This window comes from Neopsephotus bourkii, unplaced genomic scaffold (assembly GCF_033783945.1).
Source record: "Neopsephotus bourkii isolate Nb327-2 ecotype Australia unplaced genomic scaffold, CSIRO-AGI_Nbou_v1 NB_1792, whole genome shotgun sequence".
Taxonomy (NCBI): domain Eukaryota; kingdom Metazoa; phylum Chordata; class Aves; order Psittaciformes; family Psittacidae; genus Neopsephotus; species Neopsephotus bourkii.
In genome coordinates, this window is record NW_026902266.1 from 8,222,039 (window position 1) to 8,236,819 (window position 14,781).

Below are 14,781 nucleotides of genomic sequence, written 5' to 3' on the forward strand. Positions count from 1 at the left end.
CAACTTAGTTTCTGACTTCTATCCTCCGATATAAAGGAAATATCCTTCTTTTGAAGTAGCTTTATTTGAATATTATTCACCTACCTGCACTGCAAAGAACCTGAAATATTGCATAGCATTTAACAGTGTGAAGCTCTTTATGCCTTGAAAGTGCTGTTGAAGTGTTGGCATATAGGTATCAATCTCTGCAGCTGTTTTGTAAGGCAAACCAAATAGATACTATTCCATAGATGAGGTGATTGTGAGGCTGAAATGTTAGAGCCTCTGTTTCTCAAGTGTGTTGTTTTAACTTTGACTACACAACTGCCAGTATGGAGGCCTTAGACTGGGGCTAAATTAGTAGCTATCATTCAAAACGTGTCTTACTAACCAGACTTCCACAAGGATGGATAAGACTGTCAGATTCTGAGTGCTGAGCTGTTTTTAGGATACTGTGTCTGGTAGCCAAGATACAGTCCCCCAGAACTTGTGTTTGCAGAGATCAAAGCCATCCAGTAGAGAAATTCCAGCTCAGTCTTTCACCCATGCTCTTCTTTTTAACCTTGCAGTTCAGTGAGTCCCAACATGCAGCAAACGTGGAGGGTGGGGGTATAAAGGATGGGGGGGCAACTCTGTATATTTACATAGGCTCTCAGAGGTTTGTTCTTCTTGTGCAACTCTACTACACCAGTACCTCTAGAAATGGCCACTCTGGGTTACAGAATGGTGATAACTTTTCCACTACCCTTTCTAGTGACTTCAGTAGTTTGTCATGAGACTCTGAATTCCTTAACACTATGATTTCTTATCATATGTTTTAACAGGATCAGACTGACAGCTTATGAAAATCTGGCCTGTAAGGAGATTTGGGGTTGGAGACTCATTAAGTTTGAATCACCAGAAATCACTAATCACTTTTGGAATCCTCTAGAATTCTCTAGCAATTCTTCCCTATTGTTTCTTCTCTACAGTAGGCACAAAACTGCATTAAAAATTAAGGGAAAATGGGTGAAATGAACTGACATTGAACATGCATTGATTCCAAGAATGTAATTTTTCTCTGGGAACATCTGGATGAGTTTTATTTTCTCTTTTGAATGTGAGACAGCCTGCTGTCCCATGTCCTTTCTGTAGCATACCTTTCTTTGCTTAAAGAAGAGCTTGGGCAAACTATTACATACAAAAGTCTATTTAGAAATAAGGTCTTAAAAAAAAAAGGAGTGGTCTGGAATGCTGACTTGTTTGAATAAAGTAATTCACAGACTTGGGGGCGGTAAGGTAAATACAGTCAGCTACAGGAAACAAATGGGGAGAGGGTCCTTTGTGTAAAGTCAACAGAGGAGAAAGCTGGAACTTGCATTCAAGCAAGATATTCTGTTAGCTGGCAAGGATGGAAAATAGCATTCACCCGAGAGGGGTTGTTTTCACCTGTTCCTTTTCTGATTCTTGAGTGGTTTGTGGCAATTTTGTGTTGCCACAGGACTGCTTAGGGCATGGACAATGTGTGAGTGAACGTCAAGAAGAGCACAAGAAACTACTTCCCAGGCAGAAAATGTTAAGGATTATTTTAATGCATAGAACTAGTTGGGTAATTAAAAGGTGCCAAAATCAAAGTTTGTGATATTTAAAAAAAAATTTGTTTATTTCTCCATCAGAGCTTGAAGTATTTTTATATTTAACTTGCAGTATAACCTCAGTGAGGAGGAAGAGGAAGCTTCCCTTTGTGACGTCTTCCTTGAATGCCCTGTGCTTTGAGAAAGGTGCACAATTTTCCAGAAAGGTGGAAAAGCCCTTTTCTCATCTTCATGTATTAGGTGCAAACAACTTCCATAAACACCTTACTTGCAACCTGGCAACATAAATGCTCCTCCAACCTCAGGGTAATTCAGAACACACCAATTTGAGTGCAGTAAATTGTTTCCTGCATAAAGCTGTCCCTTCTGGATTGTACAGGAAAATTATCTTGGGTACTGACTGGAGTCCGTGGAAATGAATGCACTCCTATTGCCAACTCCTTTGCCTCAGAAACAATAACCCAGCATATCTTTTCCCCCATTCCCCTATGTTTCATTAAACAATTCAGGAAGCTGCCCTGTTGAGGGGAACCTTGATACACAGAGAAATTGCAGTGTGGTAGGAGTCCATTTATGCACTTTCTTCCAGTGAGCAGTAAAGCTGGTTTTTGATGTGAACTGTTGTGCTAGGTATGTGATGACCAAGTTCTTCATGACACAGCCTCTCTGAGAGCTGAAGATTTGCAACAGAAAAATTAGCTTATTCTTAATTTGGCCTTGTGGGCTGAGAAATTTGCATTTTACAGACCTTTTGTCTCAATGCAGGTGTTTACATAGTACTAGGATTTTTTTCCCCCTCTTCAAAATAGTCACAAAAGTTGGGGCGGGAGGAATTGCCAATCGTATTTTAAAGGAGCAGTAGCCATGGTAACTGTGGTACCTTCAGTTACCAAGGTAACAGATGCAGCTCGACTGCCTTGCTGTAAAGCCAGACAAATCTACCCATGATCTGTTGATTTTAAAATGCTTTATAAATTGTTGAGCTATTTTAGGCACTTAAATCCATAAATCAAAATGTCTGTTAAAATGACCAATGCACTCTACTATTTATGAATTATTCACCCCATTTTTATTTCCCCTTATCAATGTATCTAGGCTTTTCCTGCTCCTAGTTTTTCTTATTTATTGTTTAGAAAATGTTTTTTTCTATCTGAAACATATTATTCATATTATTGCTGGTTTTAAGTCTTATTCATTGGAGAAATCCTAGTCCCCTCCCAATACCCCCTGCCCCAGTCCTGCAGTCTCTAAATGGAGTTTTCTGTACTTCTGTCCTGAAACCACAAAATATGTTTTGCTAAAAATTTGCTAGTGAATTAAATCAATACAATGTGGAATGAGTTCCATCTCAAACAATCAATGCAGGCCCAGTGATGTAGAACAGGCAGGCAGGTAAGTTGGTATAAATAAATTTACAATAGATTTTACTTTTAAAAACAAATTAGGACATTTTTAGTCTTACCCAATAAGATTAACTGTTACTTACTCAAACCAGCATATACATAGGCTTGCCTTCTCTAATACTAGTAGTGAACTTGTTACTACTTACAGCTCAGTAACTTTTATTCCTGGGATAATATGCATAATTTCTTGGCCTAAAAGCATGGTTTGCCTATTATTAAACCAGGTGATGTTTATTCAGAATTTCCCCTTATGAGCTTGGTTTTGATAATTATTTGTGGTAGCCTCTGCTTGTTAATGAGCACTGAAGGATTGCATAATTCAGTGTAAGTTATGCAATAGGCTAACACACTTGTGTTCTGATATGCATGTGCAGTGAAGGCCAGGACCTGTCCTTTAGACCCTGTCTCTGGTGTCATTGCTAGCTTGGGTGGATGCACCAGCACTGCATGCCTTTGCTTTCCTCTCCCCCTTCTGTACTCTCCACTCTGCAGACTTTGCCACTGGCCTATGTGCACAAGGAGAAGTATAGGAGAACACAATTTTGTTGAAGTGGAGCAGAATGCTGAGACTCTGAGCTGCTTGACTCTGGAAGGAGGATGTGCTGGGATATGCAGTCCAAGGTCATCAGAGCTGCATGAGCATAGACAGCTTGGGTCTGGAAGGAACGTAGCCATGACACTGTGTACAAATCTCTATGATCTGCCATTCCTAATCTTCTAATTTTGAGGTATTTCCCCTGCACAGATGACTCATTCAGGAACATGCAGTGGGGATAGCACTAGTAGGCAAGCAAAATCTAGCTCTTTGGGTATATGAAGTGCCTGCTGCATTCATTTCTTGTGTTTATAGCTGTGTTGTTTCAATAGTTCCAAATCTTACAGTCTAAAACCAAGTAAAATTCTGAATTGCTGAAAAGGGGAGTTGTAGAAGGTTCCCTCAGATCTGTTTATTTTGATGAGTGGTGTCAGCAATGCCGTAAGACTGGCAAGACTAAGAACCTGCCATGAAAATCCCATAAATATTTAGGCAGATGTCATGGGATTTAACAGAGCCATTGGATTTTGAAGGTGCTTGGCTTATTTTCTCTGACCAACATGTGCTTGCTCATGAGCATGTTATTACAGTCCTCTTGGTATTCTTGTGTAATGACCACTAGCATGAGTCATTCTTGCTCAGAAAATCCTATTCATTCTTCATGTGCATCAACTCCCATTAGATGAGCAAATCTGGTAATAGGTGTTGCTTTAATCCTAGCTTTTTGCCATCTCAGATGAGACATCATTCTTAGAAATCTTGGAAGTGAGAAACTCCAAAGGGTATATCCTGTACATCCTGCTGCAGCCAGGAGGCCTTTCCAGGGTTATTCAGGGGATTGTAACAGTTGAGCCTTATCATGCTCTTTCATCCCATTATTTATATTTACAAGATGTTGGGGTTTTTTTGCTTAGCTTTTCCCTCCAAGGTCAAAGTGCCTATCAGATCGTTGCAAACTACTTTTTAACCTCTTTAGTCAGTTTCTTATCAGAAATGGATATATTGACTTGGTTCAATCTGTCATCTTAATTTCAGTTATTCCAGGTTGCAAAAGTATCTTTTGGTTTTAGTGATGGTTGCCTAAAAAATAAGGATGGGGAATGCTAGGATCTTTTCAAAGCTCAGTTTAGATTGGAACATTTTTAATTTGAATATTAACACTTTCGCTGGTGTTCAGTTGAAGCTTAGATGTTATTGTTATTGAGAATTTCTTATCATGCACAGACATGTTTAAATTGATAGCATGTTATAAGGATTTTACTTTTCAATACCACAGTTCAAAAAACCTAATTAGTCTGCCGGTTTGTCTGCCTTTCAAACCTACTCAACAAGCAGCTCAAGTACAAGATGTTCTTGTCTGATTTAACTGACAGATACACTTCACTTACACAGCCCTCCCCATTGCTTGCCAGACAGGGAACTGTATCAAGATAGCTGAGCTGCCTGAACATAAAGAGTATCTAAGCTGATTCAGTGGCTCATGAATGCAAGCAGTATCATGCAGTGTGCTTATTACAGTGTCATGCTCTTGTATGTGGACTTGAATTTCTGACTTGCTCTCTGGGATACAGTATTTTCAACATTGACTAGAGGATTTCCCTTCCCAGCTCTCATTTAGGTTTAATAGTAGCCGCATGGATGAACTTTCTACTCTAGGCTTTGAAATGCCAACTGACGTTGTTACCTGGGAGGTGTTTGGGAAGTGGCCTGGCTTCATTAATCCTGTGGGCCAGGGACTCTGGATGTGATGTGGTTGTTAAGGCTAGAGCTAGAATAGAAGGTAATTGGGTCAAACATGGGGAAGCAGAGAACAGAGAGGTGTTACTTTGTTTACACCTGCCTTTGTATTTTTCAAAGAAAGCTCTTATAGTGGAATATGATACATGAGGAATTATGAGAAAGAGAGGGTAACTGCTGATCTTCCCCTGAAGGCAACACTGGAGTTTCCTTCCACTCCTAACACAACGAGTTTCATAGCCACTGATTTTTCTGAGTTATAAATGAGTGTTGGGTTGACCTTTTAGCCCAGTCTTGTAAGCGGAAACACAGATACAGCCTCTGGTTTGTCACATCCTTCTAGCATTTGGGAAAAGTGCTAGGGGTCAAAAACAACACACAGAACTAGAGCCTAATGGTACAGGATAGTGGCTATAGGAGCTGGAAAACCACCTTCTTTGCTGTGATGTAACCAGACAATCTTGCTTTCCAGTGCAGTCAGTCTCTGCTTGGCATTGCCATGGCTGCCTTATTTTGACCCTTTAAACGCATTCTCTATTTGATTTGTATGTGCAGACAGCTTCTGCATTCTGGGATCCCTTTCCCATCTGTGTGTGTGTGTGAAATGGGAGGAGTATTTGCTCTTAGGTCCTTCTGCTACTTCATATACAGAAATAGACTGGAGCCTTCTGAGAAGGCAGTAAATTCTTACAATACCAGGGACATGTATCTCTGGGTTAAAAAAGGAGTGCTGGTGCTAGTCTGTATTTTGGAAGACAAAATCTTTTTGCCCTCCACCACTCTGAAATATGTATCTATTGTGAAGAAGCAATGAAATACAAAATGGGGAGAAGGTGGCATGTCTGAATAGGATATAATGAGTAGCTTTAAAATAACGCATCTCTTTCATCCTAGGAAATGAATTGACAGAAGCTGCTGTTAGTTTTTTCTGACAGCTTTTTGTCCTATGCGCACTGCAGCACAAATATTAGATTTTCTAAATTGCCCTCCACAGGAGCTTCACCAGTACTGCAGTGACTGTATCTCCTGTGGGAATACTTGTAGCTTTCAGCTGGCTGGTTTGGTAGGTGGGTTAGCAGCACAGCCCAAGCCTGCCAGCTGCTTGGCTAGAGGTGTTAATGTGTGCTCTGTGCCCAAAGCTTAAGGGGTGATTTTTACTAATAAGAACAAGTGCTTTGAGGGAGGGTGTTCCTATAGGTTGCATGCAAGACTGTGCTTTTAATTCTTTTGTTCGTTGCAGCCAATTTCCCTTTCTCTTTATTCTGGGATTTCATCGTCTACAGCTGAACTGAGGAGCAGTGTGCATGTAAGTGGGAAGGAGCAAGTGATGAAAACAAGGAAACATGACATTGCACTAATTAGCTCTCTGCTGCTTGGCAACAACTAAATACTACTTGGGAGCAATAGGAGTAAGACTAAACGGAAAAGCAAGAGGCTGAAGTGACTTAGGATTTGACATATTATTTATTTAATTATTTATTTTATTCTACCCTTTTCTCCTTTTTCTTTTCTTTTTTTTTTTTTTTTTTTTCAACTCATGAATAGGAAAATAGGGTCGAGGCTGAGTTCATCCCCTATCCTGGCACAACATCCTTTGACAACATATAATGTCCAAATAGTATATGTTCATTAGTATACTAAGTCTTGGGCACTGAGCAAGGACTGCACAGAAGTGGAAGTGTGATGAGATGTGGTTTTCCTTTCCAGAGTGATGGAGATGTCTAGATACAGATTACTTTGTTAGCATGATAGAGGTTTGCTTGCCTTTGGCTGCCCAACCTTATTTGTTTGCTTGTTTTGTTTTCATTTTCCCAGTAAAGCTTGCTAGGTAAATCTGTATTCTTATGCACCTTGCTCAGAGAGAGATCTTTGCAGAGCTTTCAGCTAAGAAAAAATTGCCATATTTCTTTTCCTAGAAATCATCAAGATCAGACTAGAAATAACCAGGTGCTCTGTGGCATTGGGAAAAGAATGGGAAATTAAATATAATTATTTTGGATATAACGTGCTTGAAAAGAGAGATCATCAAAGTAGAAAGCATATTAAAATCAAATCTTCACCTCCGTTTCACATAATCATCTAGAACATGCCATTGAGACTTGCAGAGGACTATAGCCTCCCTGTTTCCAGGTTTGTGCCTGACGGCATCTGCATCACTTGGTGGAATGCCCTGAGCTGATCCTCAGCCATCTCCCCCATGATGCCCCAGTGAGGATGCAGCTGGCTCTCCCTTCATACCCCTCAGCTGCTCCAGTTGTTCCTTGCACTGTGGAATTAGGTTAGTTAGTTTTATGCCTTTATTATTTGCAAGTGACACTTTAATTTTCAGTCTGCTAAAAACCTACTGCACAAGGTATCTGATAGGTTTTGATATCAGTGCTTTGTAGAATCTCAAATGTGTGAGCCTGTCCACCAGATGTCAGAAAATAGTGGCTTTTTTTTATCCATTATGATGGGCTTTGTTGCTTTAAATAAAAGAAAAAAAAGTGTGTGGGACAGGAGTATGTTTGCATGAAAAGAATATCAGATGCAAACAAAATATACTGAAGTTATAGAAAAGCTTAGTGGTTGGAAAATAAAGCACTCCTGAAAGCTTTTTAGACCAGTATTAGGTTTTGTATTCAGTGATCTCCAGAAATCTGTTTTTCAGTTGTAAGGCCACATTAACAGCATATGTAGTAGAAGCAACTCCACTGTGTTTGATGCTTACAGACCCTTTTCCTACAGTGAAGGTCATGCTTTTGCAGTTGGTTTCTGTACCTGGAGCAAGGTGTAATGAGGCATCAGGATTTCTAAGTAAAAGCCCAACTTGAGAGACTGTCTCAAAGTTTGGTAGCAGTGCATACTGATTTATATTAATGAGTCCTATTACTTTACCTTTTCTCACATATTAATTGTGTTCTAATCTGCTCACAAAAACCTCCGTCCAGTGGAACTTATTTCTACAGTGGTGAGCCAAATTGCAGAACTGACCTCTCAGTGTCAGCTAATAACGTTTTGCACTTTACTACCTTGTAGGTTTTTAACCTAAGTGGGAGAAAATCAGGTGGAAAGCAGATAAGAAAAAGACAGTGTTCTGTTCCTTCTTCCCCAGAAATCAGTGGTGAAGTTTAATAGTTTTGTGTTAAATGGCTTTTCCCATGAGCATATCTCAAAATGATTTACAAAAACTGATATGCTAGCATTAATTCTCTTGTGGATGGGGAGGATTAAGCTGCAAATATGAAATTGTTTTTGTTCACTAGTGAAGTGAACAAATATATGCTTCTAGGAAATAAAGAAATACAACCCAGAACTTTGTGTGGAATGTAGATATGGCAAAATGTCCCTTGAGAGCAGGTATTGCTTTTAAACTATCATGTCAGTGAGCATTCTGGCATAACTAAACATGATTCATTAAGTCAGTTTCTTTGAAAATTCTGTTAAGATAGAAGTAAACGGGACAGAAGCCAGCCAGCTTCTAAATGGTAGCACTGTGGCTTATGATGCTTCTATTCATTTGCTGTATTAATGGTACAGCTTAATGGGACAGTCAGAGAAAATGCAAACATCAGTCTTTAGTCGATGTAGCCTGTTAGGCATGTTTTGAACGTAAGGCCATTCAGAAAACAAAGTTCTGTAGTCCATTTCATGCTGTTTTAAAATTAGAACAAGAATGCTCTTATCTACCTCCAAGGATGTTTTGTCTTCAGAAAATGATAGGGCTTGTTGGCTTATTTTTCCCTGACTCATTATTTAAAGAACTGCTGAGACTGGTAAAAGATACAGGCTTCATATTGCAATTTCATTTGTAGGCTTGTAATTTATTTAAAAGAACATAGTTGTCCAATTAACTTGGTCAAGGCATAGCTTTGGTTTTTACCCTCATTATGATTCTAAATCTAGCAGATTTCAGGAAAGCACTTTGTTGTGTTTAAGGCTGCATTCAGGGTGCAGCTCTCGACTGTGAGCTTAAAATTATGTACAGTATGTTTTATCTCCCCAATGTCTACATCAGACCAAATTATGGTAACAGAGGAGGTTGGAAAGATAACAAGAATATCACAAAGGAAGGTAATTTAGCCCCACAGGAAATCAGTTCCCAAGTAGCTATTGGTGAGTGATGAGACTGGTGGGAGAGCAAGGACAAACTGTAGGTGCATATGCTGCATTTGTGAGTCTGCTCACTGGCTTTATTCTGGGAAAATTCAAGTTTTACTGGTGTTCAGAATATTGAAATTATGGAAATAGTTAAAGACTTTGCAAACTGGGTGATCAACATTTTCTTGGCAGGCTGTCCTTTTAACTTGGGCATCAAGATATTCATGATAGACTTCTTTGTCATAGAGGGTTATATTTACAAAACAGTGTGCACGTTTTTTTCCCAAACTTGGGAAGTAACTTCTTTGAACAAAACTGCCAAAGAAAAAAACATTATGGAATTTGTCTGCCCATTGCGCAGAACTACGTGGTTAGAAGCACAAAGACAATTTGAGGAATGCTTGCTTTTATTCCTATTCAGTTGGGGAAACAAGAAACCCATGTATATCATTACTTTTGCAATTTATAAGTATATAATATTTAGAATTGCATCCCAGGGGGGATGACTTTAGTCTGAAGTGACTTGCCTGACTGAATTAAGAAGCTTCTTGCAGAATTAGAAGCTACGTACAAGTCCTTGGAGTTCAGTACTTGAGCTGCAACACTGCTGTTCTTGCACAAAAAACATCCACCTAGGCCAAAATAATGCTGCTGTTGAAATCAGTAGATATTCTGTGGCTTGTTTCAGTGTGTAGAAAATTCAGCTTCTAATATCCATGAAGCAATTAGTGTCTTTTGTTCAAAGCTGTTTGCAGTCACTAGAGCAGTTGTGAACTTTTCATTATTGAGCCAAACTCACTCATAAAATCTCAGTCTATAGCTTTTCCCTGTCTCAGTTTCTTGTTGCCATGTTGATTTTGCAGTGCATGGAAAGGTTATCCCTTCCACCTGTAATCAATTTACCACATTTTGTAGCAGCTGATGAAGCGATACCAAAAATGTTTCTGGGGAGAAGGAGAGACACCTTTGTGTAATGCTTTGGGTGCATGTTGGTGATAAGTGAAAAGGTTGGACAATGTATTTGGGATTGACCTGTTTTCTGCAACAGAGCTAAAGCTCTTGCATCTGTAAATGTAGCAAGGGATCTGTTAAAATGGGAATTTGGTATCCTACGAGAATAGAACTAGTGGATGCCATTTGTCATTCTTTTGGGTAGGCTAGAAAAAGATTACAGAGGTGTCCTTCAGGATCACTACCCAAACCTAGCAGTTTGGACAGATCCCTCACTTCAGAAGGGTATCTGTTAAATATTTGGTTTTACCAGGCCTGAGGACTAGAACATCAAATGAATCCTGGTTTCATCCCTTCTTCACTGTCTCATTTTGCCAGGGAATATGCACTCAAATACATATAGCCAGACAGAAATATTGGCCCTTCATGGTAGGGGAATACCTGTCCTTTTAAAATAGGTTCCTGACTCTCATGCTGTGAGTCTCCTGAGGGCAGAACATGATGTCCCATATTTATGAAGGACTGCCAAGAAGTAACGTCAGTGGGGTAGGCAATGAAATTCCTGGGCACGGTCAGGACTTGATAATGCCAGTAATGGAGGAAAGTGGCCAGGTCCTGGTGGGAGTGAGGTGGGAGTTGGCAGTTGTTGACTTTTGCAGGGGAAGAGAGAGGCAGAGTTAAAGCAAAAGTACATATGCAGTACATGCTAACCAATTCCCACTTCACAATTCACATAGCAAGTTGGCATTGTTGGCTTCAGCTTCAAAATACTGAATTTTAGGTGTTTGTAGATATGTGCAACAAAGATACTGGTATCTTACTCTGTTGTCCTCCATTTTATATTGAACTATACACCCTTGAGAGAACAAATGCTGCAGCAGCAGGTTTATAGTGTCATTCGGACAGGTGTTGGTTATGCATGCGAAGTCCAAACCCTTTCTCTTTATTAGGTTACAGCTGGCATTAGTTTTTCACTACCTAAACTAGGGCATTTGACAGCAGGTAGCAGAAGGCAGAAACTTCAAAGCTCATACTTTGCCTGTATATTGAGCATCTCAGTAAGCTAGGAGAAATAGCTTAATAGCTCTATCCGAGCTCCTGTATCCATTTTCACTAATGACGCATCAGAACAACAGCCTGCACTGATCTTTCACCTAGTCTGAGGCAAGTCAACTTTCCTAGCTGTTATCTGCAGAAGTCCCATGTTTTCCCAGCATGCTGTAGCCTTGTTAATCCTTGTTAAATTGGAATTGGTGATGATGTGGAGAGGAAGGGTCAGTGAAACAGGACCAGAACTGCTGGAATTGTATGCCCTAAAAAGAATGTTTGACAGTGAAGGAGCAACCCTTCAGCAGTCCTCAGACCTCCTGGACCCCATCTCTCCACACAGAGGTTTAACCAAATACCCCAGATCCACAACTTCTCATTCCAAGTGCCTTCTGCCTGACACTATCCACCTTTTCCCAGCATCCTGCATATTTACAGATACTAGCACAGCAAATTGATGTCATGCAGTGATGTGGGAAGTTCTGCACTGGATAAATTGTTGTGTGACTCCATTTGACAAAAATGTTCTCTCCTTAATTTTCCTTGAAGCCACAACAGAATTTCTACCGATGTGGAATTGGGCATGGGAGTGACAAAAAGCTAGAGGGGATCAGTGTGGAGCTCAAGTGGTGATTTCTATGCAGTGATAGAGGAGCAGAAGAAAAAGTTGGGCTCTCTCTGTGAATGTACTCAGAGGCAGCGGGTATACACAAGTGAATTTGAGTGTAAGTGGTGGGACATATCCCATTTGCTTTTTTGTTTTTATTACAGCTAGAAAAGCTGCATTATCTTTTTATGTGAATCTTATGTTTGTTCTCAATTCAGCTTCCTGACAGGAAAACAAACTGTGGTTGGATTGTGTTTTGGTCAGGGCTGTGTAATTCTAAACAATGACACATTCAAACATTGTGATATGTACACCTGGCAGCCTCTGTAGCATGCTTGCCATGTTCTTTGAAAAGCAGTTCTCTGCTGCTAAGCTATAGTGTGTCTAGAAATAAAAACCCCAAACCCTCTTCATGTGTCCTAAAGCAGGACAAATCAGGAAAAAGAAACAAGTGAAGGGAACACTGAACCCTGGATTAAGCGGAAAAATAAGAGAATCCAGTTTATATTCTGTGGCTTCAGACAGCCTTGCATTTCGTTTTAGTTCCTGTTTTTAACACCACAGAGCTACACTTAGAGTCTAAGCACAGAAAACCTGTTAATAGTAAAACATATTTGGTCCAGCTAAAATCACAGGAAAATAGAAAAACAGACTCTCAGAGAAAGTAAACATCCCCAAAACATTGCAGAAAGTCACAAACCTGTGTGCCTTGCAGGGTTTGCAACAAAAAACGCTCTGAACTTTGTATTAATGTGAAACTGGAAGATGCTTTGAAAGACCCACAACAGGCATTTTGTGGCCTGGCCTGCACAAGTTGCACTGTCTTTATAATTACAGTGTTTCTCCCTCCAGATTGGGCGCTTGGAACGTGTATTAACTGTGCTGCTGGAGTGTAAACTGTGACCTGTTTGTAAGTTATTTTCTGGCTTGCTAAAGGAGTCATCTTAGCAGGAGCATGTAAGTGTTGCTTATCCTGTTGCGATTCCATTTCCTGGACCCTTACAGTTGGAATTGCTTTTTCAAACCAGCCATTTTCCTCAGCTAGCACTGCTGCATTATTAATGTGCTTGCCTTGCTCCAAAAAGATATTTTTTCTAGTGTAAGATGCTTAGGTGACAGGCTTTCATGACTTTTCCCCCACTCTAAGCTGCTGCTACTAGCTGGCATTTTAAACTTTTATTTTTCGTCATTAAATTTGCATCATTGGCTAGAACTTGAGTCAAGATGGATGGGCTACTGCAATTACTCTATTGGCAAGGCTGCTCAAGCATGTTATCACCTACATACATCCTGTTAAGTGCTGCACTTCCCATGTGCCTCCCTGGATGCAAATGGAACTTGCCCTCAGTTGTTATTATCCCAGAAAAGCAATGAAGATAAAGTGAATTCAGACTATTGCTAACAACAAAAGCAAATTTCTGTTGTTATTGCCAAAATAACTACTACTACTTAGTAAATGCACATGGTGACAAACCCTGGCAGGAAGAACATCTCTAGAGGGACTAGGTGGAAGAGAAGCCCTAGAAAAGTGAAAAGATGTGCTGTACTCATTCAGCAGGAGGTTAATGGCAGAACCCGCTGGTCTTCTTACCTAGCAGGACAAGGAACTTGGATGTCTGGAACGGATTCAGTTAACAGAAATTATACTTTTTATTTTTTAACTTTACTGTCATTAAAACAGGATTTAATGTGAGGTAATGTGGCTTTTTGTGAAGAAAGGGGGGAGAGTTATAAATAACAATTGCTTACATTATACTGCACCTTCTCTCCATGGATATTGAAACACTCGACAGATTAATTAAGACACAGATCCATAGAGCATCAGAAGCTCTTGAGTTAGCAAAACCCTAATGACTTTTGCATCTGAACAGCTCTAGGTGACTGAGAGCACCTTTAACCCACTGCAAATGCAAAGAAGGGTTCACTGGTATAAATCTACTTGAGTATGTTTAAGTCATAAAGTTGGTTAGTAATGACTTCACTCGCAAGCTGTGGTAAACAATGGTTTGGAGACATGTTCACATAATCACACTGCAACAAGTGTCCTTTTCCAGAGGCAAATGACAGATGCCAAACAACTAACGGCCATATTCTTAAACGAGCTTGTCTCTGGTTTCATGGTCTGGCCAGGTTTTAAGATTGCACCAGAACACTAGGGGGTACTCTTAGCTTTTCTCCTGCAATGGAAGTTGAGTTTTTGCTGCTCCCTGTTGTTGGGGATGAGTCATTCAGAAAATTCTGGCTTTGTCCAAATTTACAGGTGGTGACAGCACCAGAAATAGAATAAAAGATTTGAGGGTGTTAGCTGCAGGAGCTGGTATTTTTATATGTGAACCAAAGTGGATTAGGAACCCAGAACTCTTCCCACCTAAATGGGATGGGGCATGTGATTCCTGAAGATTCCTCACAAAATCTGACTCTGTATAACTTTGCAAAATGCAAATGGATGCATTCAGGTGTTTTGAAATAATGACTGGAATGTAATCTAAGAAGCCAGTCATGAGTTTTATTCCTCTATAGCTGCACTTGCCTTCTGTGTCAGACTATGAACAGCTACTGCTTGGATTTAATTTTCTAAAGGTTCTGTGAGAAAACTGGGCCAGGAATAGCATGAACAGATACAAATATCAGACACCCTCTCCAGCATGTAGTGGAAGTGAGCTATTCACCAACATGGGATTCCAGTTTCCCATGAAAGGATACTTGCTGTGGACTGAAAAAAAAAGAACGGTGGTGGTGATGGTGAGCTCATTTTGCCTGGGTAGCTGATTATCAGCATGACTGAGACTTTGTGCGTGCAGTAGAAGCAGAGTGTGTCCTTAGGTCTCCAGAGCTGTCATGAAGGAAGTGTCAGGGTGCCCAAGCAAG

At 40.1% G+C, this 14,781-nt stretch overlaps 1 protein-coding gene across 6 annotated transcripts in view; it reads right to left on the reverse strand.

Annotated features, from left to right (window-relative positions):
- Positions 1 to 14,781, reverse strand: part of KCNC1 (potassium voltage-gated channel subfamily C member 1) — a 124,304-nt gene that overhangs the window by 50,583 nt on the left and 58,940 nt on the right. The gene's annotated exons all lie outside the window — the stretch shown is intronic.